Source organism: Acanthochromis polyacanthus, chromosome 10 (assembly GCF_021347895.1).
Source record: "Acanthochromis polyacanthus isolate Apoly-LR-REF ecotype Palm Island chromosome 10, KAUST_Apoly_ChrSc, whole genome shotgun sequence".
In the NCBI taxonomy this organism is placed as follows: domain Eukaryota; kingdom Metazoa; phylum Chordata; class Actinopteri; family Pomacentridae; genus Acanthochromis; species Acanthochromis polyacanthus.
The window spans coordinates 19,082,020-19,109,144 of record NC_067122.1 but is presented as its reverse complement, the minus strand read 5'-3'; the positions used below and the strand labels follow the sequence as shown (position 1 = coordinate 19,109,144).

The 27,125-nt window shown below is 39.7% G+C and overlaps 1 protein-coding gene across 1 annotated transcript in view; it reads right to left on the bottom strand.

Annotated features, from left to right (window-relative positions):
• The window catches only part of LOC110957769 (short transient receptor potential channel 7), a 94,624-nt gene extending 71,774 nt beyond the window's left edge, over positions 1–22,850 (bottom strand). Inside the window, exons 1-2 of the mRNA XM_051954787.1 lie at positions 22,529–22,850; positions 22,182–22,280 (exon numbers count right to left, since the gene is read on the bottom strand). The gene's annotated coding sequence lies outside the window, so the exon portion shown is untranslated. The remainder of the gene's footprint in view (positions 1–22,181; positions 22,281–22,528) is intronic.
• Positions 22,851–27,125: the final 4,275 nt, after the last annotated feature.

The following is a 27,125-nucleotide window of genomic DNA, read 5'->3' as shown; positions in this document are numbered from 1 at the left end:
AAGTCCTGAGACACAGGTGCATAAGCTATTAGGCTGTGGCTACACAGAGAATAATTGGATTTTGGATGAATGTATTTTTTATTCATGTCTCTATAGTGGGGATGTGTTGATAGTTTACAGACAAAAACAATGCTGGAATTATCCTGTAACCAACAACCATGCAATCAATACATTAATGTACTATAAAATTTAAAACAATGGATTTCTTTTGTTTAGGGTAAAGACTTCACTGACCAGTAGGAACCCTGTCTTTTGCAAAGTACTACATTGCTCTCCACAGGTATGTTGTGGTGACAAATGCAACTCTGTTTAAAGGCAACAGTCTTTTGAGTGAATGAAACACTACTCACAGGGAAGTGATGGGAATGGATGCTGAAAGATAATGGTTTTGGGGTAAATGTTAAAAAAAATATGTTGTGTCTTAAGTCACTGCAGAAGTTTTCTGTCACCAACGGCTGCAGCTGTGTATAAACCATTTAACAACACTGTAATCACCACAAGAAAATGTTGCATTTCCAAGATCAGTTGGCATTACATCTTTTTCAAAACTCAGATGTGACCTATTAGTTGTATGTAATCATAGTTTCTGGAAGGCAGGGATTCCAAAGGCCTGTGGAGGGTGTTTTTAGTTTGTTTGTTTTGCTTTACACTGAAATTTGCAATTTATTTACCATAAGTTAATAGATGTGCAACCATGAATTAAAATGATAGCTTAAAAATAGCTTTTAAAGATTTCTTTTTGTTGTTTTTCCTGCATTTTATATCACTACAGTGAAACATTACAGGGCGGAGAAGGATGGTAAAGGATTTACAGCCACAATGACTAAATTTTGATCACTTCCAGGCACCAGAAAAAAAGGATAGAAGAATTATTAGCCCGGTTGAGCACAGGTGGTGAGCAGAGCTGTGTTTTAAAGGAAAGGTAGCAGATACTGTCAAAGTTGCAATAAGCAATCTTACACAAGCACACCCATTTTCGCTGTTAGACTGAAAATACACTAATAATTCACTTGTTGGTGTCAGTGTAATTGGAACATTTGGAACTTATTCTGCTGGCAATGCTATGCTATAATTATTACTACGAGACTCACAGGTCTGCAGCTAAGGCTCTCTGGAGTATCTGTAACATCTTTCTAAAGTCAGATTAACTTTACTATTTGTTGGTACATCCCTCTGGCAGATACACAACTTGTAAAACTGAACAAGAAGCCCAAACTATCTTCATAAATCAGAACATTAGACACTTTCAAAGTGGCAACACTAACTCCTGGTGGCTAAGTTTGGTGACAGCCACAAATTATCCCGAAACCGTAAACACAATAACATATAATGCTTGAGGATATGGGCCTTGTGGGGCAAAACATATTCAACATAATGAACAGCTAAAGATTAAGAAGCCAAAGAAGGATGGTAGACATAAATGCAGGAAAGAAACAGTTTTCAATCTCACTGTAAACATAGGTGAGCATCCTAGTGTCATGTGATGCTCTGAAACCTTCACTTCTGTTGTTATCACACAACAATTATACATATACAGTTGTAGTAATTCTAATTAATGCAAAGCTTACAAATGACAGAATCCATGTGATCGCATGTTAATATACAACATTTAATGTGTATATGTAGATATTTATCTATATTAATACTTATTAACTTAGAAATGTGTTATGATTGACAGGTCCTCTGCTATCACATGCTGATAATAGATAACCATTAATGTATTCCAAATATCGTTTATCGGTCTCATTGACTACCTATACTCATCTCGGCCCAGAAAATAATCCATATTGATTGCTTTTTCAATACACACCCTACCAGGCTACAATCAGTGAAATGTTTTTTTAGATGTCTCAAAAATACCAAAAGATGCTGCTTAGTTTTCCTCAAGTAAAAAAACAAATAAACTGGTCTGTGGCTCATCTAAGCAAACAGAAACAATCAGTCCCTGACTGGCATCGGTTAAGTGATATTTACTGTAGCTACTCTGGATGGCCCCTGCCAGTGCTTCAGCTTGTACAGCGAACTGCACACAGGCTCTGCGTACACCTGTCAGAAAACTGCACAGAGCAGTATTTGTAATAGTTTCCAGCTCATTCACTAGATAAGTGGGATAATAGTATCAGCAACCATGGAGCTTATGAAAAGCAATCATTCATCGTAATTAGATCAGATCCCTCTGAAAATGAAAAAGGTTGATCTTAAGTCGGATCTTCGTTTCAGTAAAATACTTTTTAAGCACAGCTAACAGGTCTTTCCACAAACATAATACTGCATGGTTTATTGGGCACCAATGAGCCAAACACCCCTATCTACTATATTTTTGGCCTTTGTCTGTCGTCAGAACAGCTCCGAGCCACCAAGACTACAAGACCTGTGGTGTCACCACAATATATTTAGGACCACAATATTTAGATATTTTCAGTACTAGAGGTATTCATTTTTGATGGAAATGCTCACCAAAAACAAGCATGTTCTATATTATTCATCAGTTTAAGTTGGTGAAACTGTGAATCAATTATGTTCCTGCACATTCTTCAGCTGGTTTGTAAATGCTCTGATGCAGTCATCAAACCATAAAGCTTTGCATCTGCTCATTTGTTCTACGTCTAACACATGTAAGAGCCTTCAGCTCACTGAATGCATAATATATGTCAGATGTTGGAAAATGTCATTGTTACAAGATAATCACCATCGTTCTGCACCTGTTATAATGTTTTAGCTCATCAGTTTACAGCAGACTGTATACTCGGCTGGATGTGAACTCTGCTTTAGTGTTTATTTTAGCATGCTTAATATGGGATGACTTAAAGTTTGTTATTAGCATATAAAACAGGTCAGTCCTATCACCAGAATTCTCAGTCATACATATCAATTGTTGGTTCAAAGTATCAACTAAAAAAAGTCACACATGGGTACAGAATCAAACCAGTCTAAATAATTAAATTCTCAAAAGGGGTTTAAATCTTAAATATGTGTATATATATTCAAATTCAATCACCTACCCTACTTGAAGCAATTACTTCAGACAGAATCACAAATTTAAATACTTCAATACTGGAGGGGGATGGCAGGGCCAAGATTCTCAGAAGAAGAGCCCATTATTATGTCAAGCTTCAATAATGATTTCACATTCACAGACCTACTGGCCAGGCTGCATGAATCAATGCTCCACTGCCTATGCAGCAGGGAGAGAAACCAGCTTACGGTGACTGCTCAAATTGGACTGAGATGTCTAGTTTTTTCCCAGGCATTAAAATAAGATGAAATATTTTTGTTGGCTAAAGCTCACACCTTTAGCCTGAAGCATGTAATGAAAAGAAGTGGTATATAATGAAAATATACTTGCAAACACTGACACCATGGAGCACAGTGGCTCATTATACTAGACACATATTCTTGTGTGCTACAGTTTTAGCCTAAACGCTCCAGTGATTGGCTAACATGACCAAGAAATAATTTCTTAACACGACATCTTATGAACAACAGGTTAACATTTCATCCCGCTCACTATCAGGGGATTACTTAAACCTCTTACAACACAACACTGATGTTCCTCACACATGAGCTGATTGGCTCTCAGTTGTATTTATGCTTCTTCAGCTTGATGGCATCAGTAGATCACGTGCAACATCAGCAAATCCGATTATCTAGGAACAACTGGAAACATTCAAAGCAATGTCAAAAGGCAGCCATCATGTTGTCCTTTGCACTGTCCCATTCGAATCCTTCTACAAACAGCAGTAATTGTTGCCTCTCCCCCACAATCATTCTGGAGTTTTGTTCAAATATTTCTGCAGTTTACTGACTGTGATGATTTGACAGTTATCTGAATCCTGTCTTTGGTGGATCTATATGTTTACTTGGCAAGCATTTAGTGCTCCCAGCAGACTCCTTTAGAAAAGACTTATTGGATTCTGAGGTTTGCTTCCAAAAGATGGAGAGAGATTAGACTGTTTGTCCTATTAGACAAACAGTCACAAATTCATTTTTCAAGTGTTGGCAGTTGGGAGAGCCAATACTTTTACTTGACAGAAACATTATTGAGGAGATTATTTCAACAACTCTACAAGATTTTTTGTGAGGTTTCTACATCAATCAATATCGTTCACAGCTACATATTTCAGAAAGTAGCTGCAATATTAATGGACAGGAAGATTTCAAAGTAACAGTAGGGCTACCGTTTGAAAAAAAAATAGGTGAAAGGAAAGAAGATAGATTTTTCAGACACAGCTGTATTTGTTTCACTATAGAGAGGCCAGGTTTTTGAGCTGTAGGTAAAAGGGATCCGCAATGTAAGTGACAGCAAAAACAAGGAGGAGGAGGGAGAATTCAAGTTGTTTACCTGCTGAGCTCTATGCCAGCCTGTGCTGCGTCCACTTGTCTGTTTTTATGAACACAGTATGAAAGTTCACGATGAACACTCTTGGGTCTGAGGGACTAAAAGCACAGTATCCACAGTGTGTTAAATGTGCTTTAGCAAAGGAAACATCTCCCCATGTAACACCGGCATCGTTTATCCTGCAGACTTGCTGCTCAGTTGAGGCTTCTGCTCGTTAAATGGGACTGCGTCTGTCTTTGCACTGTAGGTGTACCACTGGAGCAAAACACAGGCGCCGACTCCCACCAGCTAATTGCTGCTGTCAGAGGAAAAGCCCGAACAAGTCTCCTGAAGCTTAAAAAAAAGACCTTTGTAAAGTTCGGTGAGATTTGCGGAGTTTGGCTCTGAAAGCCTTAAACTGAACATGAAGTAGGGATCAGACGCAACCTTGTTAAGTGGAGCATGTAGTTGTTATAAAGTGACTGATCCACTCACCACAAAGACCTGGCCTCGTGGCATCTAACAAAAAGTATTCCGATGCCTTTTGATTCAAATATTAGAGTCCCTCAACGAATAGTTGAATAATTGGAATCAGTCCTGGGAAAGAAACAGCTGGAATCGTTGCACCCCTAACACCCGTTTTTGCTTATTTGATCACTTTTTACCTGAAAGTGACAACATGGGAATGTGCTGGCTGACAAAGTAAATGAACTGTTTTCGTTTTCTGGTTCTTCTCACCAAATCCTTAACATGTTTGCAGAGAGAGTGGGAAGAAATACAGGTGGTTGTGTTTCTCCCTCAGAGGCAAATGGGAAATGATGGTTTGTGCAAATAATTAAGCGCAGGTGGTCACACAGACTGAGGCACCATTTTTTTTTTAAAACTCTGAACTTAAAGTCAGGCAAAGCAAACATGGATGCACATCAACAGCTTTACATTTTGCCTCAATGCTTTCCACCTCTTCTGTCTTTGCCTCCTCTAGCTTCCCTTGCACTTTCCCTTAAAGCTCTTCTGTCTATCACATTCACAAAGCATACAGTCTGTTCTTTCTCCTCCTTTCTCACACTTCTCAACATATCCCCAGACTGAAAGGAGAGTCTGGACAGTGGGGAAAAAAAGACAGGGGTGAGCATGGGCAGGGTGTTTTGTAAAATATGGATGAGATGGCGCTGTGAAGGTTTAGCCTATCTGAGCTCCAACGTCACACAGGGAGGTTGAGGCTCAGAGGAGGGAGGAAGAGGGAGAAAATGACAAACAAAGAATATGAGACTTACTTCTTGCAGCAGACAACACATACTTTGATCTGCAAGAGTCTTTTGGGTGAGAAGTGGAAACAGGAAAAGAAAGCAAAGGTGATGGAGATTTATAGGAACAAAACTTAATTTTTTGTCAAGACAGAGTGAAAACCCGTATCGATTATACTGACAACCAGTAATCGCATCGTGATTAAACATTTTATTCAAAGGTGACGGAAAAAGGGAAGTGTTTTCCCAAATGAAACCGCATCCAATTGACTTTTTCCACTTCATCTGTTCTCTCCACTCAATCTTATTTTCCTCTACAGCAACACGGAAGGAGCAAACTGGGTCTACTTACTAATGGGAGGAGATTACTCTGCAATAAATTACAAAACTCATCTCCACACTTCTGCTGCCTGACTGCTGCCATGATCCCACAATGACATTACTTCTCCCCAAGGTTTTTGACAGTGAGATTGCTTCAAACGTTGTTAGCAATTTAGTTGAACACATTTATAGTGAAGTCAATATGAGGGTAAAAAAAGGTGATTGGGGACAGCTTTGAAGAGCAGGACCAAGGTATGAGGACTTCCTGTAATCCAGTATACTTGTCCAGTGTATTAAAAGAGTCAGTATTCAAGACTAAATTGGACACTGAAAATAAAGATGGAGGAGAAGCGAGGACAGATGGGGCGCTGATGAAAGGTTATTCTGTCCTCACAATCAAGCATAAGAGGAGATGTGAAGAGCTGCCTGGGTCTTTCCTGGCTTATCTATCATGGTGCAGTGCAGCCACTTCTGTGTCACATTTTCTCTCTCTCTTTATTTCTCTTTCTCTCTGTCTTCGCCTTTATGAATGTCTTATCACAGTCTTTCAGTGACACTTCACCTCATTTGAACAACCGAGGGGGAAAGAAGATGTGAGCGTTTGGTTTGGGTTATTCTGAACATTTACTACCAAGACTAATTATTTTCACAGTGTTGCTCAACATCACCAAAGAGTCAGTACATGTTTAGACAGGTATGAATACATGTCTGCGCACTCCCTGGAAAAAAACAAAACAAAACTCAAAACACATCAATTAAAACTAATTGCACCAAACAAAAGCAACTTTGTTATTTTATATGCTTATGCTACATAATTTCCTTGGACACATGAAAAGATTCTATTTTTCACCGTTCATTAGACAGTTAGCACAAGTGATACCTTCTCAAACAGATTGGTAAGTAGAAGAAAGCAGGAAGGACAGCAAAATGCATGACTTTTGGTTTTAAAATACCCATTTCATGACAACCACACACACGCACACAAACAAAATGGGATATTTTCAAACGTTGCATTGATTTACGAAGAAGGCAGCAGCCAAGCATAATGACTCTACAGGCTGACGCCGCAGGACATCCGACTTCTGGCATTTTAAAAGAGAAAAGCTCACTTTCCACATCCAAAGCGTGAACAAAAACGCATGCATTCAGGCCATATTTTCTCTTACACAACTGAGATCATTTAATCTTCTGCATTGCACAGCAGCAGTTATTGGAGACAAACTGTTCTTACCTTCCAAGACACCAAAACAAACCAGTTCCAGACAAATATAAAGTGTTACAGTTTCTGAGAATACATACACACACTTTAGCATCAGCCAATCCAAGAAACAGTTAAGGTTTCCAGCTGGGTAAAAGATCAATTCAATTATCAAATGAACATTTTGAGCTCATGATAAAAAAAATCAAAAGTTATTTCAATTACACCTCTATGAAACACTGAGACCAATGACTTCATTTACAGATTTAAGTACTCGCATCACTCTGAAGGTACTAATGAAGCTGTGAATTCAACAGTTGATTTAAAAAAAAAAAGGCATCTTTGAATATATGATGAAAGTCAGTATAGAAAACAGTCTGGCCATTTGTTTTATCTGCCAATTTCCAAAGAGTCAAAAAAGGCAAGTCACTACCCTGTAGCTGTATTAGAGTTGCCTGGGAATTCTCAGTTAATTTTACAGTTTGCTCTTGATTGGAGGCAATAAAAAAAAAAATCAAATGACTCTCGGAAAGATAAAATGAAGGATAACTTTTTTTCCCTTCCCTCTCTCTTCTTTCACTCTAATAGCCTTAATAAATTATTTATACAGTCTTACACAAGATACAAAGTTTAATTAACTTGGTTTGCCCCTGCTAAGCTGGGAAATTAAACTTTTTTTCACCACTTCCCCTTTTGTCTTCTCACAGTCAAGCTTATGCATTATATTCCTCAATGTCCAAGCCTTGTCTAACACAGGGATGACAACGAGTGAACACTACAGCTAATTGTTTGCATTTTGTGTCTTACTCTCACTGAAATGAGCTTAACAAAGTTACATAAGAGCCTTGAGGGGAAATAAAAAGCACTGAATTTCGCAGGAACACCGACAGATGTCTGTTATCTTTACTCGGTCGGTACAAGGAAATGTGTGAAAATTACAGTTTGTTTATGGGGTCTGACGATTATATCCCAGGATCTATGAGTGCACCGGGTAAACCAGGATAACAAGAGTACATAATGGGTAATAAATTGCTTCTTATCCCTATTTACTTGTGGACTGGGAACTACCTGACTTCTCAAATTAGCTTCTCCAGTAAATACCCAGAACAGCCAACATGCGTCATCCAGAGCTAATTCTTTGTGCTGGGACTGAGTGCAGGGAGTGTTTGCTCCGCAGGCTGACGTAAATGATCATTGTTCAAGGTATCATGTGTTACCGCATTTCTGTCAGAAATCCAACATGCGGTTTTCTTATCATTCGTAATTGTCTTAAAAATGTCAATAAAGCTGACTGTACAAAAACTGAAAAAACGTCTGTTTAAGTATAAAGTATAACAGTCTTCATATTGAAATTAGAAGTAGGCGCACTCATAAGTTGATTGCTGATTTATGACTGAATTGTGATTACTTGTTTTCATTTACAAGGTTTTTTTTTTTAAAAAAATCAATAAAAAGAGTGAACATGTAGCAGCAAGGGTGCCACATAAAATAATGAATAAAATTCTATAATAACAAAACAACAACAATAATAGTAAGAAAGAAAATAACAGTAAATATCTATAAATATTTTTTGCTGCCCTAAATAGAGCAGCACAATGCTATTTTGGGGTCACACGGTGTAAAAGTATATAGCTGACTGCTGCCAGAGACGTAGTGTAAGCTGTTTACATTTACTACTGTGTTACCACGCACCACTCCAGACTCTTCAGCCTTGCACCTAGAAAAGGGGTCATCAGTGTGCAGGACTCCATTATTCTGAATCATCGCTGTTAATTTATGTGACAATGTGTCTTTGAGAAACAAAGAGGGGATTTTAAACCACATCAAAGAAAGAAGTGGAGTGCAGCTTCTCTCTGCAAACAGAAAAATAATATTCAAGGTATTTATACTGAAGCAATAAAAGGGTCTTTCCTCACAGTTAATTAAATTTGTCAAGCTTGGTCTTCGGGCCTGATAAATACAATAACACATTCAGGGCTATTAGGAAACCCTCAATTCTTGCTTGCCTCTACTTTCCCCATTATCTGCTTCTGGCCTTCAAAGAGAAGCACAGAGAGGGGGAGAGAGAAATGGAAGGACTTTCTGATAATGGGAGGAAGGAAGTGAGAGGAGAGGAGAACGGGAGAGGAATGACAAAAGAGGTGGAGGATGAGACAGGCGCTTGCAGTGTCTTGTCTACTGTCCAATCTTATTTTCAGCCGTAATTATTTTTCATTAGCCCTCATCACAGACTTGTGATTCACAGCCACTCACAACCTGTCCTATCCTCTTTTCCACTCAGATTCATTCTTTGGTTTCGCTGTCACCCCAACACACACAAAGACATATCTTGTTCTCGTCTTAATTAACAAGTATAAAAAGTACCACATCTCTCCTGGGGAATGAAAAAGACACGGCAGTTTATATTTTGTGTGGGAGCTCCTACTCTCAAGAATCATATTAGGTGAGAATGGACAAGAGACAAGTGGCTGCAGTTTATATATAGCATCATCACTCTGAGGAGAAGTAGTGCAGACACCATCTGAACAAGGGAGACGGGAAACGCACGAGAAACAAAGAATCCTTAAGTCTAATTACAGCCTTCCTCTGTGATGAAAAGCACTATAATACGAGCGCAGTAATAGAGGGATACAACAGCTCTTAGATTGGTATTCGTAGGAATCAGCCACAGCTGAACCCTCGTACCAAAACTCAGCTTATGTTTGTATTTCCAACACTTCTTGAATTCAACCGTCACTCATTTAACGTTCCACAGCTACAAATTATGTGTTAAATGGCAAATACGCAATGTCCCTACGAACCAAGCAAACAAGGCAAATAAAACCCCCCATTAAAAATATTGTTTTGCAAACTAATGAAAGCTGTCAACAATCATATCAAGAACTGACTATAATGTAGTGTTTTGTTTTGTTTTTCACCCCTAAGAAAACATATGCTGAATATAACGGCTAAATTTTCCCTGCAGACTGTTTAATCTTTACTTCAACTGTACAAAACCAAGACATCCATCTCTGTGTACATTTTTAGAGGGAATCCCAAAACAGGAGTTGCAGAAGCAGCAATATATTTACTCTAATGCCTGGCGAGAGTGCGTAATTATTAGAAAACTTTATCTTAGGTAAACAGGGGAATGTAGTTTTATGTAGCTGGACAAATTCAGGGGAAATCTTTATGCAGAAATACAACAAACACTGTAAAGACCACCAAAACTCGACAGTTGGATTAGAGTTTGGTTCCATGTACATCCAATTTTGAATACTGATAGATTATTTGCTTATATTTTAAAATAAGAAAAGCATTCAGGGTGAAATAAATCACTGTCAGGACATTATATTTTATATGCCTATCATTAATTCTATTTCAGCTTAACATGGGAAAGAAACGCAACATATTAAGAAAGCTTGTCTCATTATTTATTCAGATATCTTAATACCTCTTTACTAAGCTGAGACATTGTGACATTAACATCAATAGATACAGTGCACCATTAAACTTACCTCAAAGGCATTGATGGACTCGTGTGTAATATTGCGTGTACAATTTGATGAGATTTAAAAGGGCATCAATTACTTCATCCAATCAGCATCTGTTTCCCATGAACCTCTGACTCCTGTTTGTTCTTGACATGCAGTTATGTGGATGTCAGAAAACATTACTAGCACACACAATAACATCCTCTGGGTGACATTGTGACTGACTGTAATTTTCTGCACTTTTCTATGTTCTTTTATGTAAGCAAGGTGTGTGCAGGGACACACTGTACAGTCCTGAGCAGAGACTTGACATCATGGTGAAATACGCGTTCAGACATATTACCCTGAGAATTTAATTTTCATCAAAGGTTACATGATGAAACAAACCCAGAAGCGAATGGAGCAAAGGCTGTGTTGTATGCTGATGGGTCGGACATGCTTTTATCTCACATTTTTTGGTAGAGCCGCAGTGTTTGTTTGCTGCAGACTCCCACAGTTGTGCTGCTGAACCGGAGCCAAACTCGCTGGCAGGCACAATTACCTTTATCATTTAAGCAAGAGGAGTCATCAAATATGAATGGGAAATTGGGCCGGGCTGTACAAACAAAGCAAAAGTGCATTCATATTAAAAACAAGTTTATGGATGGCAAGGCAGCCTGGTGAAAGGGGTAGAAAGAGAGAGAGATGAACCAGGGGAGAAATCACTGCGTACAGGAAAATTGGTGGCCATAGTTACACTGTGTGTTTGTCCGTCTTTATGTGTGCGTGTGTGTGTGGGATCTTGCTTAACTCGATAACAGACAACTGTGCTCACCAGACCATTAAAAAAAACACATCTGCATAAAAAGAGCTGTTACCCAAATCTCCATGGTGCCATGCAAGTTTAACATGCATTTCCTTTGAGACTCCCTGCTTCCATAGAGACAGACGAGAACAACTGAACCATAGTTAAAACTGCACTTTCAAATTCTTTCATGTGCTTTTCCTTACTCATGAATATGAGTATATATATATATATATATACACACACACACACACACACACACACACACACACACACAGTGGGTACAGAAAGTATTCAGACCCCTTGAAATTTTTCACTCTCTGTGTCATTGCAGTCATTTGCCAAAATCAAAAAAGTTCATTTTATTTCTCATTAATGTACACTCAGCACCCCATCTTGACAGAAAAAAAAACAGAAATGTAGAAATGTTTGCAAATTTATTAAAAAAGAAAAACTGAAATATCACATGGTCAGAAGTATTCAGACCCTTTGCAGCGACATTCATATTTAACTCACATGCTGTCCATTTCTTCTGATCCTCCTCGAGATGGTTCTGCTTATTTATTGGAGTCCAGCTGTGTTTAATTAAACTGATTGGACTTGATTAGGAAAGGCACACACCTGTCTATATAAGACCTTACAGCTCACAGTGCATGTCAGAGCAAATGAGAATCATGAGGTGGAAGGAACTGCCCAAAGAGCTCAGAGACAGAATTGTGGCACAGATTTGGCCAAGGTTACAAAAAAATTTCTGCAGCACTCAAGGTTCCTAAGAGCACAGTGGCCTCCATAATCCTCAAATGGAAGAAGTTTGGGACAACCACAACTCTTCCTAGACCTGGCCGTCCAGCCAAACTGAGCAATGGTGGGAGAAGAGCCTTGATGAGAGAGGTAAAGAAGAACCCAAAGATCACTGTGGCTGAGCTCCAGAGATGCAGTCGGGAGATAGGAGAAAGTTCCACAAAGTCAACTATCACTGCAGCCCTCCATCAGTCGGGGCTTTACGGCAGAGTGGCCCAATGGAAGCCTCTTCTTAGTGCAAGACACATGAAAGCCCGCATAGAGTTTGCCAAAAAACACATGAAGGACTCCCAGACTATGAGAAATAAGATTCTCTGGTCTGATGAGACCAAGATTGAACTTTTTGGTGTTAATTCTAAGCGGTATGTGGAGAAAACCAGGCACTGCTCATCACCTGCCCAATACAATCCCTACAGTGAAACATGGTGGTGGGAGCATCATGTTGTGGGGGGTGTTTTTCAGCTGCAGGGACAGGATGACTGATTGCAATTGAAGGAAGGATGAATGCGGCCAAGTACAGAGATATCCTGGAGGAAAACCTCTTCCAGAGTGCTCAGGACCTCAGACTGGGCCGAAGGTTCACCTTTCAACAGGACAATGACCCTAAGCACACAGCTAAAATAACAAAGGAGTGGCTTCAGAACAACTCTGTGACCGTTCTTGACTGGCCCAGCCAGAGCCCTGACCTAAACCCAATTGAGCATCTCTGGAGAGACCTCAAAATGGCTGTCCACCAACGTTCACCATCCAACCTGACAGAACTGGAGAGGATCTGCAAGGAAGAATGGCAGAGGATCCCCAAATCTTGTTGCATCATTCCCAAGAAGACTCATGGCTGTACTAGCTGAAAAGGGTGCTTCTACTCAATACTGAGCACAGGCTCTGAATACTTATGACCATGTGATATTTCAGTTTTTCTTTTTTAATAAATTTGCAAAAATTTCTACATTTCTGTTTTTTTCTGTCAAGATGGGGTGCTGAGTGTACATTAATGAGAAATAAAACAAACTTCTTTGATTTTGGCAAATGGCTGCAATGACACAGAGTGAAAAATTTCAAGGGGTCTGAATACTTTCCGTACCCACTGTGTGTGTGTGTGTGTGTGTGTGTATATATATATATATATATATATATATACACAAGCCACATAAATGAAAAACAATAGTTGCAAAAATACAAACAGAATAATGGTAGCCTCATTACTTTAACAAAATAACTCATTGAAGGACTTCATATGTGTTCATAATTAGAGAAAACTCCGTGATTTCAGCTCCGACTCCAAAGTTTAGAAAACTAGCCGCAGCACATGCAGCAGAGTATGTATCACAGCTAAGCAGAGGGTGGTATGGAGTCAAATTCTGCCATCATAATACATCACAAACAACTTTGTAAAACACATAGCTAAGTAAATTAAGAATGTCTCCATTAAATTCTGTTTTCAGTATAGCTCTAACATACTTATGTATATATCTATAGACAATATCAGCCAATATATTGGTATTACAATTCCTTGCAACCTAAAATTGATACTGGCTTCCAGTATCCAGTATGGGTTGGGCGCTAATAGAGTCTGTCAGGTACTCTGTAACATTAATTTCATGGTAATTAATTTCAAATTGAATTTCAATTGATTTCACTAATCATCGTTCTATAATTATTTGAATGTTGTGGAATATTAACTTTCTCCATCAATTATGTTTTCCATCATACAAAGCAGTCAAACTTGAGAGTGCATGTGTCACACAGCTCACAGATTAATATTTTTTTCTTGTGTGATCTGTACAAGTGCAAACTACAACATGTGGTTTTATGAAAGCTTAAAGGTGGGACTACTACTTGGCCAAGAGACAAAATTTCCTGGTATTGTAGTTATCAAGCAACCACTGGGGACTTCATGAAGCCATTGCGCTGGGCCAAGAAATAGTCCTGTATAAAACATCCTCATTTGCTACTTTTATGCTTTGGATTCTGCAGATTCATCTGCGGATATTAGAGGTATCAGTGGGCACATTTTGGTTGCGTTTGGACAAAGCCAAGCCAGCTGTTTTCCCTTGTTTCCCATTTCTATATGAGAGTCAAGAGCTAGGCACAAAGCTGCTGGCTCTAGGCTACAGAAATAGTGTTATATATCCTGCAGTAATCAGGCCAAAATGTGACAGATGCACCAGAGTTTCTCAAATCCTTTTGATTACCAACCTGTCTTAACACTTTTACTGTAATGGGCATCAAGACACAGACACATACAAGTTTCCACTTCAGTAGTCTACAATGTATCCAAACCAGCATAAAACACAATGGCAGCAGATCTTCTATGATGGATAGTCCTTATATAACTACCCCGGTAGAGCTGTGGTCTGTCTGGTCTGATGTCAGTTACGTTTAATGTGATCTTAGTATTAATTAGACATGAGCAACACAGAGCAGATATAGTTTAGCAGAGAAGATGAAAGGAGTGCATCTCCTGATTTGAAAGAGACAGAGTGAGAGACATCAGAGAGCAACATCAGAACTACCAATAACACCCCCAGGCCTCATTTCCTAATCACAGTCCTAATGAAGATGAATCTGTCGCCAGTGTGAGCGTACAGGCACGCACTTTTATGTTTAATGAGTAGGAGTATTTGTGAGCAATCACTCTGATAAATCATATTTATATGCACACAAAATATGAATGTATCTATGTTTGTTACTGTCATTGTATTTTATTATCATACTGTGCAGCAGCCTGTGTATGCGCACTGTACGTGACTATCTGATCATTTCCTGATTGCATACTGTAACTGGTCACCAAAACAAAGCAGCACTGATTTTGAACTATAAGCTGCACTTCCCCCTTGTATGCTCCTGCAATGATTTACTATTCCTGAGGGAGAAATATGAAAGCAAAAATATTGGTAAACTATCAACTGATTAGACAGCACAAACAACTGAGCGTCTGCTCAGCTCTGTAGATAGGGCACCAGGGCACCAGGGCTGCTGTTAGGACAGCAGCTCATTAGTTCATTGCAGACACAAAAAGTCTGTCATGGAACTGTGAGTCACTGTGTGCGCAGTGGAAACATATGTGGAAGTCCAAAATTTTGTGCAGAATACAAATCAAGCCACTGTATGCTTTTACAACTGTGCTACTTGCTTTTTCTTTCTCCATTTACCTTCTGTCCACAGAAAACCTTACCGAATCTCATTTTTGTTCTCCTTTTGTATTCATGTATCTCACTGGTGTTTTGCAGGCAAAACAAGAGAGCAGCACACAAATCAACAACAAGTGAGGAAGAGCAAGAGCGAGGATGCAAACACACAAACATGCACATGCTGTGCAAAGTCAGGGTACAAACTGTAAACACATGTATTTCTAGCAAGAGCTTGTCCGTCCTACAGACATACAGTAATTATGGGCAAAGATAAAAAATAGAGAAAACACAGATATGACCACACATACAACTATACATAATTACAGTGTACTGTGTATAGAAAGCCTATAAGTAGTGTCTGCTCTTAAACAGGATGAATGGCCGAATAAACACAGTAAAGCCGACTGAACATACTGGATATGGAAAACTGACCGTGGTTGTACAATATCTAATATTCAGCGCTGTATATTCACATGCTTAAAATGGCTAGTCATGAATAAATAACATAAAGAAAATGCAGCTGATGTGACAAAATGATGGAGCTGATCACCTTATTATTCACTGAGAGGAAAATGGAGAGAAAGCAGCAGGTGGTAAGGAAACGTAAGCAGGAACTAATTAACTGTGAAATCGTTAAGAAACCGAGACATTGCACAAATGCATTCAAGATATGAAGATTAACAGGTAATGGGCATTTGCTCAGAAACGTACACAGTCGTTGCCACTGCATAGAACAGCTACACAGCATGTCAGTGCATACACACACACAAACACACACAAACCTGAAATAATAATTTGTAAGTGCTCGTAAACCCTCGGGGAGGAATTTAACAGCCAGTTATCAGGCCCTATGAAGGCCTACTAGTAATTTATGACAGCCATTATCACTGTCAGGTGGTCAATGCACACAAGCACATGTGCACACACACGACCACAAACTCGTCTTCCCTTGATCTTTCTCTTACAAATATGATTTTAATAAAGAAAGCACACACATGAGGGCACCTCAGTGTATTAGCGTCAGGTTGTTATCAAATAGGAAGCAAAGTCTGCAAACACAGTTCCAAAACAAAGCTTCTGTACTCCCATAATTACCTGGACCTGGTACTTAAGCATCGAGCAATTAAACAAGACAGTTTTCATTCCACTCCAGTTTGAGATATACAGTCCAGGAAAAAATATTCGACCACCCTTGGTCTCTTTAATTTCTGTTACCACTAAAGATACATTACCTGAAACACAATGCACACGACAAAAAAATGCAGTTAATTACATAATACTTAATGTCCTATTTGACATGCTTAAACTTAATTGTATTCCCTGGGTATATAAGAGGCCATTTCATGTCATAAGCAGCACCGCACATGCAAAGGTCTGGAGCGGTTTCCTGCTTACATTCAAGCCGTAGCACAACTCAGAAGTTGTCAGCTCTTATAATATCGGAAACAAAAGAATTATATGAACCCACAAAGGCAGCCATCTTGGCACTGCTGGAAATTGGCATAAGTGAGAGACGGGTCGGGGAAAAACTGAAGATCTCCAAGACAGCCGTTCATTACACCAAGAAAAAACAAGCCAAACTGGTACTACCAAACTGCTGGTTGGTCACGGCAGGAAACGTCTTTCTACCCCACGAGATGACCGTGCATTCATCTGTTCCTGTGTCAGAATTGTCGTCAGACCTCCAAGGACCATAAAAACGAGTGGCCACTGTCGAGAAATGTGACTTGTGCGGCAATGACAGCATATATTTATTTATGTATTTTTCCAAGCAGCATAACGTAGACATGGTGTACCCTAAGTATCCGGACAGATTGAGTTCCTCAGGCACTGCACTTTCACCACATTACTCACGTGGCTCACATTTACGTTCAACCTGTGCATGCATGGCAATTTATGACCACAACAACTTGGTGAAATGCGGATCGCAAGTCTAGTGGATGAGCAGAAAATCATTTCCATTGTGCAGAAAAAAAGACTACTTGACTGTAACCTCAGGGGACTGACCACAAGATGCAGACCAATCACAAGCCAAGAATTGCTGGTGGTTCTATTACGGGTTGTGAATGTATGGCTGCTAGTGGAAGTGCTACAGTGGAGCTCATTATTGATTTCATAGCTGATGGCAGCAATAGGATGAATGAAGGGGTGTACGGGAGCATTGTTTGTGCTCAGAGTCAACCAAAGAACAGCATTTCATATTTCAGAAAAACAACAAACACAGCCTAAACAAGTTGAGTTAAAGCATTTTTTTATCATGCAGAGGGGGAATATCCATTAGTAGCCAAACAAATTACTTGATCTCAATCTGACTGAACTGTGGTTCACTTACTGAAGATCAGACTAAAAGCAGAGAGACTCTATGAAAAGCAAGAGATGAAGCTGGCTGTGGTACACTGTGGAAGACAAAGTGTCAGGTGGTATGTATGGGTCAAAGACTGCATACTATCACTCATTACCGGCTCCAAAAAGATTCTGTTCCTTTACAACGTAGCCCTATAAGGTACAGTAAATTCTAGCCATTTTCAGTACAAAAAAATCGCTAATATTTTATTTGTAAACACAAATATGACGAGAAATACAGGGAATATTGGACGCGCATCGTGAGGTGCATTTCCTCGAAAACGACCTATTCGTGGATTTTATACCGACTTCAAGACATGTTTTGGACAAAATATGTTACTGGCTTGTTTTGTCTGGATGTCCAAGGTTGGATTATGGCCGCTTTTTGTGGAATATTTTCATCTGTGTGTAATAATGAACCCGCAAATGTGAGTCGCGCTGTGTACGTTAAAGCCGTGTATCGAGAACGGATGGATGGATATTCGTTGTTTGTCGAACAAATGTGTTTATATTACCCGCTGTGGTAATCACATCTGAAAGTGGTTTATACCGGCGGATTCAAGAGAATCTAAGCTTTCCACCGGTGTGTAATGTTTCTATCATCAAGTTGGCAGTGTCGTTCTATTTCGAAAAATTCTTATGCAGATATCAAAACGGCCCGCCCGCGGGCCGCTGAACCATAACAGGTTGCTTTCTCATTTACGTTCTTCAGGGAAACATTTTTTTCTCCTCAAAAGGTAAGAGTGTGACATAGTAGAAAAGGCTTCCAGGGGAAAAAAGCCACAAAGTCCATAGAAGGGAGCAAGAGGGAGGAAAGTTGACATAAGTCATCAACAGTACCCTCATCCTGATGACTGGGGTTTGTGACCCATGTGGGACCATTACTTTTACATTTAAGTTTCCTTTCATTCACTGACTGCTTTTACATTTCCCTTGCTGTTTGGTTCAGTTTAGGCAATACAATTACTTGGTTAGGTTTAGGAAGTTAGCCAAACCCACTTTGAATCTTTCACAATAAGCTTCTCCCCCATTTTCCAGGTTACCAGGGAACAAATCCCACCCCACCTTTAAATATCGAACCGGTTAGCTTCGTAAGGAGTGACAGTAAAGCAGCAAACTAATGGCAAGGATATATTGATTAGGAACATATTTGTAATAAGTCACAAATTTATGTAATACAACAGAAACTATTTTTATTACTAATATAATTAAGATCGCAGTTAGTTGTATAGGAACATCATTTCTGGGAGACAGGGCTGCATGACTGACTGCAAAGAATTTTCTATAAAATATCAAGAATGATGAATCTGTGGGACTTCCTGTGTGTGTGTTGAATTCCTCAGCAACTCCCACACTATGTGCTATATCTCCTATAAATTTCTTTCAATATGGACGTAACACAAACCAAAATTAAGAACTGTCACTTTGGTGTCCATTACTTTAATGCATACTGAATATGCAAAAACGAAAATGTGAATTTGTCCAATTACTTAAAGTCTGGACTGTCTCTTACACTGCAGAGATTCTGTGACACTGTGTGATGTTGTGGTCGCTCTTTAAAACTGGGATGGGTACTGCTTTAAGTTCAATGACCTGCAACTGTGATAGCTACATTTTAGAACCAGAACAAAAAGAATTTTAAAAATGTTTTATTCTCTAAAATAATATTTTCAACAAAAGAAGACTAACTTCTCAATTGCTAAAAGAATAGGTTGCTTTTCATTTCCTCTCATGTTGAGTTTAGAAGATGAAAAGATCCTATCAGCACCTCTACCTGTGTGGTTTACGAGGAGTTATGTGCTGAACCGGCTGCTCTGGCTTCCTGGAGAATCCCAATAAAACATTACAGCTCAACAACTATTTCCAATCTAACACCATGCATAACTTCCAACCCCTGTGGAAAAAGTAAAAACCGGAAAAACATCCTCATTTCATTGCGATTTTCCGTATCTTTCGATCCTTTATGACCTTCATGGGGATAGAAACACAAAAACTCCCTCAGGATTCAGTGAACTGTGTCCTTTGCGTGGCCATGTTTTGTGGCGATAAATGAGATATTGTGAAGTGGGTGTCGTCGTTGTTAGACTGATGAGACTTCCATTGTCACAACCCTCCCACTCTGATAAAAAAGCTGACAGCTAGAAAAATGAGCGTATAACTCTGCTGTGTACCTCCTGGCTCATGACTGACAAGCCTTTAGCATCAGCAGGAACACAGCAACTGAAGGCGCACACAGTCTCCAGAGGCACGCATATCTAATACACACATATAAGCTTCCCATTTAACTTGGCAGCGGTTGTGCAGTTGTTTTGCTTTATTATGCCATCATTTTGAAAGACACCAAGGACGAATATAATTTGCATCAACAACAGGGATGTTGGGTCCCTCTGATCATACTCTCGCATACAGTCTCTCACACAAACATCACACACACACACACAAACTTTAAGACCGGCACACTCACAAACCACTGCACTTCGAAACGCTTTTCAGTACTAGAGGAAAATCATTAAAAACACAGAACCCACAGTTGTGTCATTGCAGTCACATTCCAATTATGGAAACCACACAAGTTGTATTTGTAAGACAGCAGAGGACAATCTTCTGGTGAGCCGACAGTTGGCCCTAAAATCACACAGGAAATACAACTTTCTCTGCATTTTTAAAAACAATTTAAAAAGCTCTGAACGAGAGCATCTACCGAAAAAGAACTTTGAAACTTTCAAAATGCTTGCCTGACACCAAATATATATATATATATATATAGTGTGTGTGTGTGTGTGTGTGTGTGTGTGTGTGTGTGTTTACAATAAACTACAGTAGGGATATTGCATTCATGGTATAAGGTGCATATTATATTTTTTTCCTCTTTTTTATCTTCTGATGTATGGGCGAGAAGCATTTTGGAATACAAATTCATTTGAATGGCTGCACTTCAAATTACTTTGCTGATGTGTATCATTTTTGTTTTGCCCAGTTCAAAGATATCCAGACTATGTAGGGTGATGGGAGTAATTCTAATTCTGTGCGGTTTCCGTTTTTACCCTTGAATTCAAGAGAATAGTAAACTAGACTCATATTTATGACATGAATAGCTCAGCAGCCATCTATAAAGTAGAGAGTTGTTACTTCATGAATGTGTTTGTGACTTTTGCATTCTTTTAGTGATCTTTCAACCTGAAAATTGCTGAAAACAGTAAAGCATTGCATTAAGTCACGAGTGAGGGAAACACCACTGCTATAACTTCTGATTCAGTCAAAGATAATAGTGATTCTAAACCAAGATTATTTGCTAAACATTTGTCCATATGTGTGCTGAAAACCTCTGGCTGGAGCTTCAATTGATGGAGCATGTGAAAGAAAAAGAAGGCTGCGGGCCAGAACTTTAATTACACAAGTAATGTTGATAGCATTTATGTTACCCCTTGGTCCTCTTGGCCGATTTAAAACTTGCTATTGTTTACTTAGTAATGGGTTTTTACACTAACTCCCATTTACTATATTCTCTCCTTAATCCCTGATTCACGACTTTGCCTCTGAACTTTTATCTATTCAGCTCTCATGATTTCCCCTTCTCTGCATCTCCACTCATTCCTTTCTCCTCCTCAGGCTCACTCAGGCTTCTATTAACATCGTTCCACAGGGAGCAGATAAGTGTGCTTGTTGTGATAAGGAGTTGGGAGAGGGAATGATGCAATCTGTCTCCATCTTCTCCCACTGTCACAGCAGTTCAGATCAACTAGTGAATATGAACGTCAGCTCTGTTGATGTGCAGTACAGCGTGGCTGGTATCTCATCTACAGAGGATGTACAGTCTCATCCACAGATGCTCATGTTACTGCCTTAACTTAGCCTGACAATTACTATTAATGAAATATAAAAGGTTTTGGAGAGGACAGTCTTGAAAATGGTGGGCGATGAAAGGTTAAATGTTTTAAGTTTGAATTATCCTTTTCTTTAATTAAAGCATAAACTGCCAGTTTTTTTTTGCTAATTTTGTGTCTTCGGGGTGCATGACACTTAATCAAAGTGCCTTTATTAGTTTTCCCTTAATTTGCTATAGGCGTGTTCAATATATGCTGTTTACATCTAATGATGGGATGCACAGTCTCAGACCTAATTAGTTATTGATCTTATTTTGCTGAAAGATCCGGCCACTTTTCAGGTATTGACTTTGTATATCTCAAAGCAACACTGCGTGAAACTGCTTACATGAAGCTTTTTGTGTGACAAACACACTGCAGTAATGCCAACAACAATGCATTTATAAATATGAGTATCACTACTTTATCATGTATAACTAAGCCATATATCTGCATGTTTGACCTACAATGACCTCTTTCTGCAGAATTAATGTTTCTGCTTGTAGTACCCAACGAGACACTCACATCCATGATGTGTTCTCAGTTCAAAGGCGACTTCAGCTTAAAATTCAAATGTAGTAATTATATTCAGTAACACAAATGTACTAAAAGGCATGCCTGCTCTTTGTTCTTCATTCATATACTCAAGCCCTGGTGCAGTGTCAGACCATTCTCCAACAGAAAGAAAGCGTATTTTGTACTTACCATCATTTGACAATCGGTGGCACCACTGTCTTCTTGGCAAATCTGTCTCATTTCTTTCTTGGATCAGAAGTCAGGATGCACTTCATCGATCTGTCTCCACTGCATTTGCAAAACAAGTAACAAGAATCATGTAGATGAAACTGGGTTAAACATTTTTGACTCCAACGAGCTCCAGCAGACACAACAGATGGAAAGGAAGAAATAAGCAAGCTTACAGGAAAAGAAAACTCTTCAAATTACCTAAAACACAACACTTTCTTGCTTGATTTGACATGTATCCAGTTTGTTTCAGTTATTTTTCACTAATTAGAGTGTACAGACTGTGCTCGGTTCATTTACTCACTCACCTGTTAGCTTTGTTGCAAAACGCCAGGGGGTAGTACACAGCACGGGACTGAGAGAAGAGAAAGTAGGCCTGGGGCTATTGTGCTTTACTATCAGTAACGTGTTCCTGCCTGTTAGCTCTCTTAGCTCATTAACAAGCATTACAGAAGTCCCCACATCGCAGAAGCTCACTTGTTTTCAAGGGCACATGCACGAATTACTGGTGTGACCTGGCTTTAAATGTAACACGCAATCTGCCTTGTTGCTGTGAGCCATATCATTTAATGGACACCAACTGAATCCTTTAGCACAACAGCTGCAAAAATGTATAGCACATACACAGCAAACAGTCAGATTTAAAAAAAAAAAAAAAAAAAATCTCTCTGCAGCACCTGTGCTATCATCAGTGTCCGACTCAGACTTGGACAGTGGACATATAATCACAAAACAACAACTTCCCCTCAAATACTCTAGATGCCCGTTGGTCATTCTCTGTAGGTTTTTCCATCTTCACTGCTACTTAGAAAGCCTTCTGCTCCCATATTTTCTGTCTGAATGACGACAAAGCTCTCTACCACCTGCTCTCACTGCCTCTGATATTGGCCTTATTTTTTATTTGTGACTGTGGCATCATGTTATTTATTGGGGCCTGAAACTGAAGTGCATTTTTAGATCAGATATTCGATCCACCGTTTCTGAAATGTGCTAGCAAGGACCGGCAAATCTTGTCATCAATTTGACAACACCTGCTCCAAGGATAATTGCTTTCCAAGAAGGCAGTGTCCACATCCACACACATCTACACACACACACACACACACACACACACACACACACACACACACACACACACACACACACACACACACACACACACACACACACACACACACACACACACACACACACACACACACACACACACACACACACAGTCTCTCTTTCTGCTGGATTCTTTGTTATTCACACACATCAGCCGGGACACACACATTTCGCCCTGAACTTGCATCTTTTTGTTTCATTCTCTCACACTGCCTCTTGTCTTTTACATCTTTTTGTTCCCTCCTGCTTGCAGCATTTCTCTCTGGCACTACTAAGTCACACATTACCATATCACTTTCTCCCTCACAGCTTTTAAAAACTCTTCCTCTGACACATGACTCAGGACCGTCCTTATCTTCCTTCTTCCTCCAGTCCTCCCCATATTATATGCGGCAGCTTTATGACCTTTTGCCCAGCAAATTTCTTGTCGTAGCGAGAAAGAACAGAGTTGTAACTAAAGCCAGTTACATCTAAGTGTCTCAATAAGACATTGTAGTATATCCAATTTACTGTTTTCTATATTTCTTTTTCTATATTTAGTTGGAAACAGTTTTTTTTTCCAGTTTAGAGTACTGTTTTTCTGATTACACAATACAAGCATATAGCAACACAGATTTAGCTCCTTAAAGTAACTTAATTATTTTCAAGTGGGGAAAAAAGGTTCCTTTATGCTTCTCCATCTTTCTCCTTTCATCTTTCTGCTTGTCAGATATCAGTCTGGGCGACGAGAGGCAGCTGTGCACGTGTCTCAGTCTAAGAGAGCCGGGAAAGTGACTGCACCTTTTCACACTTCACATCAAAGCGGCCCACAGCACACAGCCATATATGGCAAAATGCAAGACAGAAGCATCTGGGTGGAAAGAAAAACAAAAGCAGGCACAATATAGCGCAGGCACTAATGGCAAAACAAACAGAGCGTTGATGCTACTGTATACAGTTTGGCTCCATGTTCTTACACTGGATGACATTGAGACAGAGCCTGCTGATCTGTACACTCCAGAGTAATTAATAAACCCACTGTGCTTCACAGGGACGTTTGAGGGAGGAGAAGCAGCAAGAGGATGAGTAGAGGGAGGGGCACCAATGAGAAAGCTGTGTTTAATTAGACTCATACAGAGGACTGGACATCCTGTGGGACCTGCCAGTCCTTCATAAACTGAGAGAAGAACACATATATATAGGGTGAGAGAACAATGAAGGATGTGAAAAGCAGCTTTAAGCTGGCGGGACACATACCTAACATTTACAAAATCCCAGATTTAAAGTGATTTCTTCCCTATTTTCTGCTCTCACAGATATACAGCAGTCTGTAGTGTACGCATTTCCAGGTAGATAGCTGTGAGTTAAGGTTTGCGTTGCTGATACATGCCATGCAGAGCACCACATCCATCTGGCAGCCGAGCTCGCACAGATGGAAGGGGGTGTCTCTGCGGCTCAGGGGCCGGCGCTCCTGGATCTAGATGTCCTCGAGCTTTTTGATAAGGTGTGACTCTGAACTCACACTGTGACACATACTTCTTCTCTCCTTCTCCATTCTTCATCTCTCCCCAGGTTGCGATCATTCACAGCAGTGTGTGTGTCACTCTATCAAAAGCAATCTCACCCTCATCTCCACATGCAGGGCAGCTATCCATCTGTGCCCTTGGTCCGCAGGTCTTTAATTGTTTCTGTGATACACTTCAGCTGTGAGTTTAAGGGACTCCCAGGAAGCATTTTTAAAAACAGCTACAGCAGTTTCAACTTAAGAGTCCTCGATTGTCACAAAATGCAGAATTTATCTCCTGTCCAAATCAGGGATTTATCTTCAGGCAAAAATTTTTTAATGACATCTCCTATAATTCCCGTTAGTACCAGTGGATTATGTTGCCAGGTCTTGCACATACTGCATGTAATCTTACTATTATCCTCCAGCTCCAGTGCCACAGTCCAAGTCTAAAGTCTCATTATTCCACGCTCAGTACCACATTTTTTTCCTGCACAATTTCACAGGGCAGCAGCAGTGGAGAAGGAAGACAAAGATGGATACGGAATGGAAAGAAGGAAAGAAAGGTAAAAGGGAAGTAAATAATGAGGGCAAGGAGGTCAAAGAAGAAAGTCAGGAAAGGTGGAAGGTAGAAGGAAATTAAGGACAAAAGAAGCAGAATAGACTGACTGATGCAAAGACTGAAAGATGGGGGAAATAATGGGGGTAAAATGGAATGCAAGGATGACAAAATGCATTACAAAGAAAGAATGGAACACCAGAATGGTAAGTAAGCATAACGGGAAAAAAAAACAAGATGGTAGAAAAGGAAAGAATGACAGAAGGAGGTGAAGGAAATCAAGAAAAATGAAGAAGGATGGGAGAGTTCAGGTAAACCGAGAACAATTATTTCTCTCTCTGTCTTTCCAGCTCAGTACTGACAGACTTGTTGTGAGTTTGCTGCAACAGACTGGCATCACAGTCCATCGCCAGGGGAGACAGTGGCCACTCCGCATGACTGCTAACACAAACACGCTGTTACAAACACACACACACACACACACAAACAGGCCTACAGTTATTCACACCCACAGACCAATGTGGAAACAAGAAGTTTGCCAGCACTTGCCCTTTGAAAAGAAAAAGAGAAGGAGAGTGGAAAGCAAGAGCAGGAGGACAGCAGAGAGTGGAGAGCAGCAGGAAGCGAGCGAGGACGGGAGGTGACACAGGACGGTTACCTCGGCAACAAGGCCTCTGATGACAACTGCCTAATCAGTGGGTGGACAGCTAGATAGCCAGGGTGATTCCCCCGGGACGTATGCTCATTTCACCAGTGAATCAGTGGAACTATTTTACACTAATGACCACAGAAACTGTTTTTAAAAAAGAGAGCGAGATCTGAACCAACTTTTCTCATAGTTCCTTGACGCTAAAGGGTTTTTAATATACATACTGCACACACTCTTATAGTTTTCAATAAAACAAAAAAGAATCAAATAACTGCTGGGAAAGAATGGCTGTGAATTTAAGATGCAAAAGTGCAGCACAGCCACTGAGAAATGTTGCTCAGTAAACTCTAAGATGTAAAGTATAGAAGCAAGACATTTAATGTGAAAAATGTAAAAATCTGTGTGTTGGGGAGCCATTTGTTTTCTTTTAGGACAGATCATGTTGAGAATTTGGCTGCAATGATCAGACAGAGTATGCTTACAGTAGAGAATTTAGTTGTCTACTTGTACAGCTGCATAAAACCTTAGAACCCTAGTCAGTAAAATTAAAACCTTTCTAGGACGTGACAATGGCAGGAAACAGTAATGTGCGATGGTGAAACCTAAACTAATTACAGAGAGTACAAAACAGAGTTAAACTGCTATCTATGAGTTTTGTTTTTCATCTTTCTTCTACTCATCTTTTTAAGTTCATTTAGGTATGTGATTACTGCTGTGAAACATTGTCATATGAATTTTTGAAAGTGACTGATGGAAGGCTTTTCAGAGTGGGTGGACCCGTTAAAAGAATTGAAAGCAACAGACAAACTATAGTGCCTTTAGAACCATTAAGGTTCTACTTATCAAGGTGGCACCTTCACAGTGCAGTGTTTTTGTTTTGCATGTTTTTTCTTGTTTCCAGTTTCTAATACCCAGTGTCCAACCCAATACAAATCACACTGTCACCTCCTGAGCAGGAGTCAGTGCGTCAATAGAAGCCTTTGATCGTCACTGGTGGAAAACAGGCAGTTAATCGGAGGTGGGCAGTTAAACACAGACATACAATTATCAGCTGACAGCACAGGCACATGAAAAGAAGAATTTTAAAGTATTCACCTAAAGTCAAGA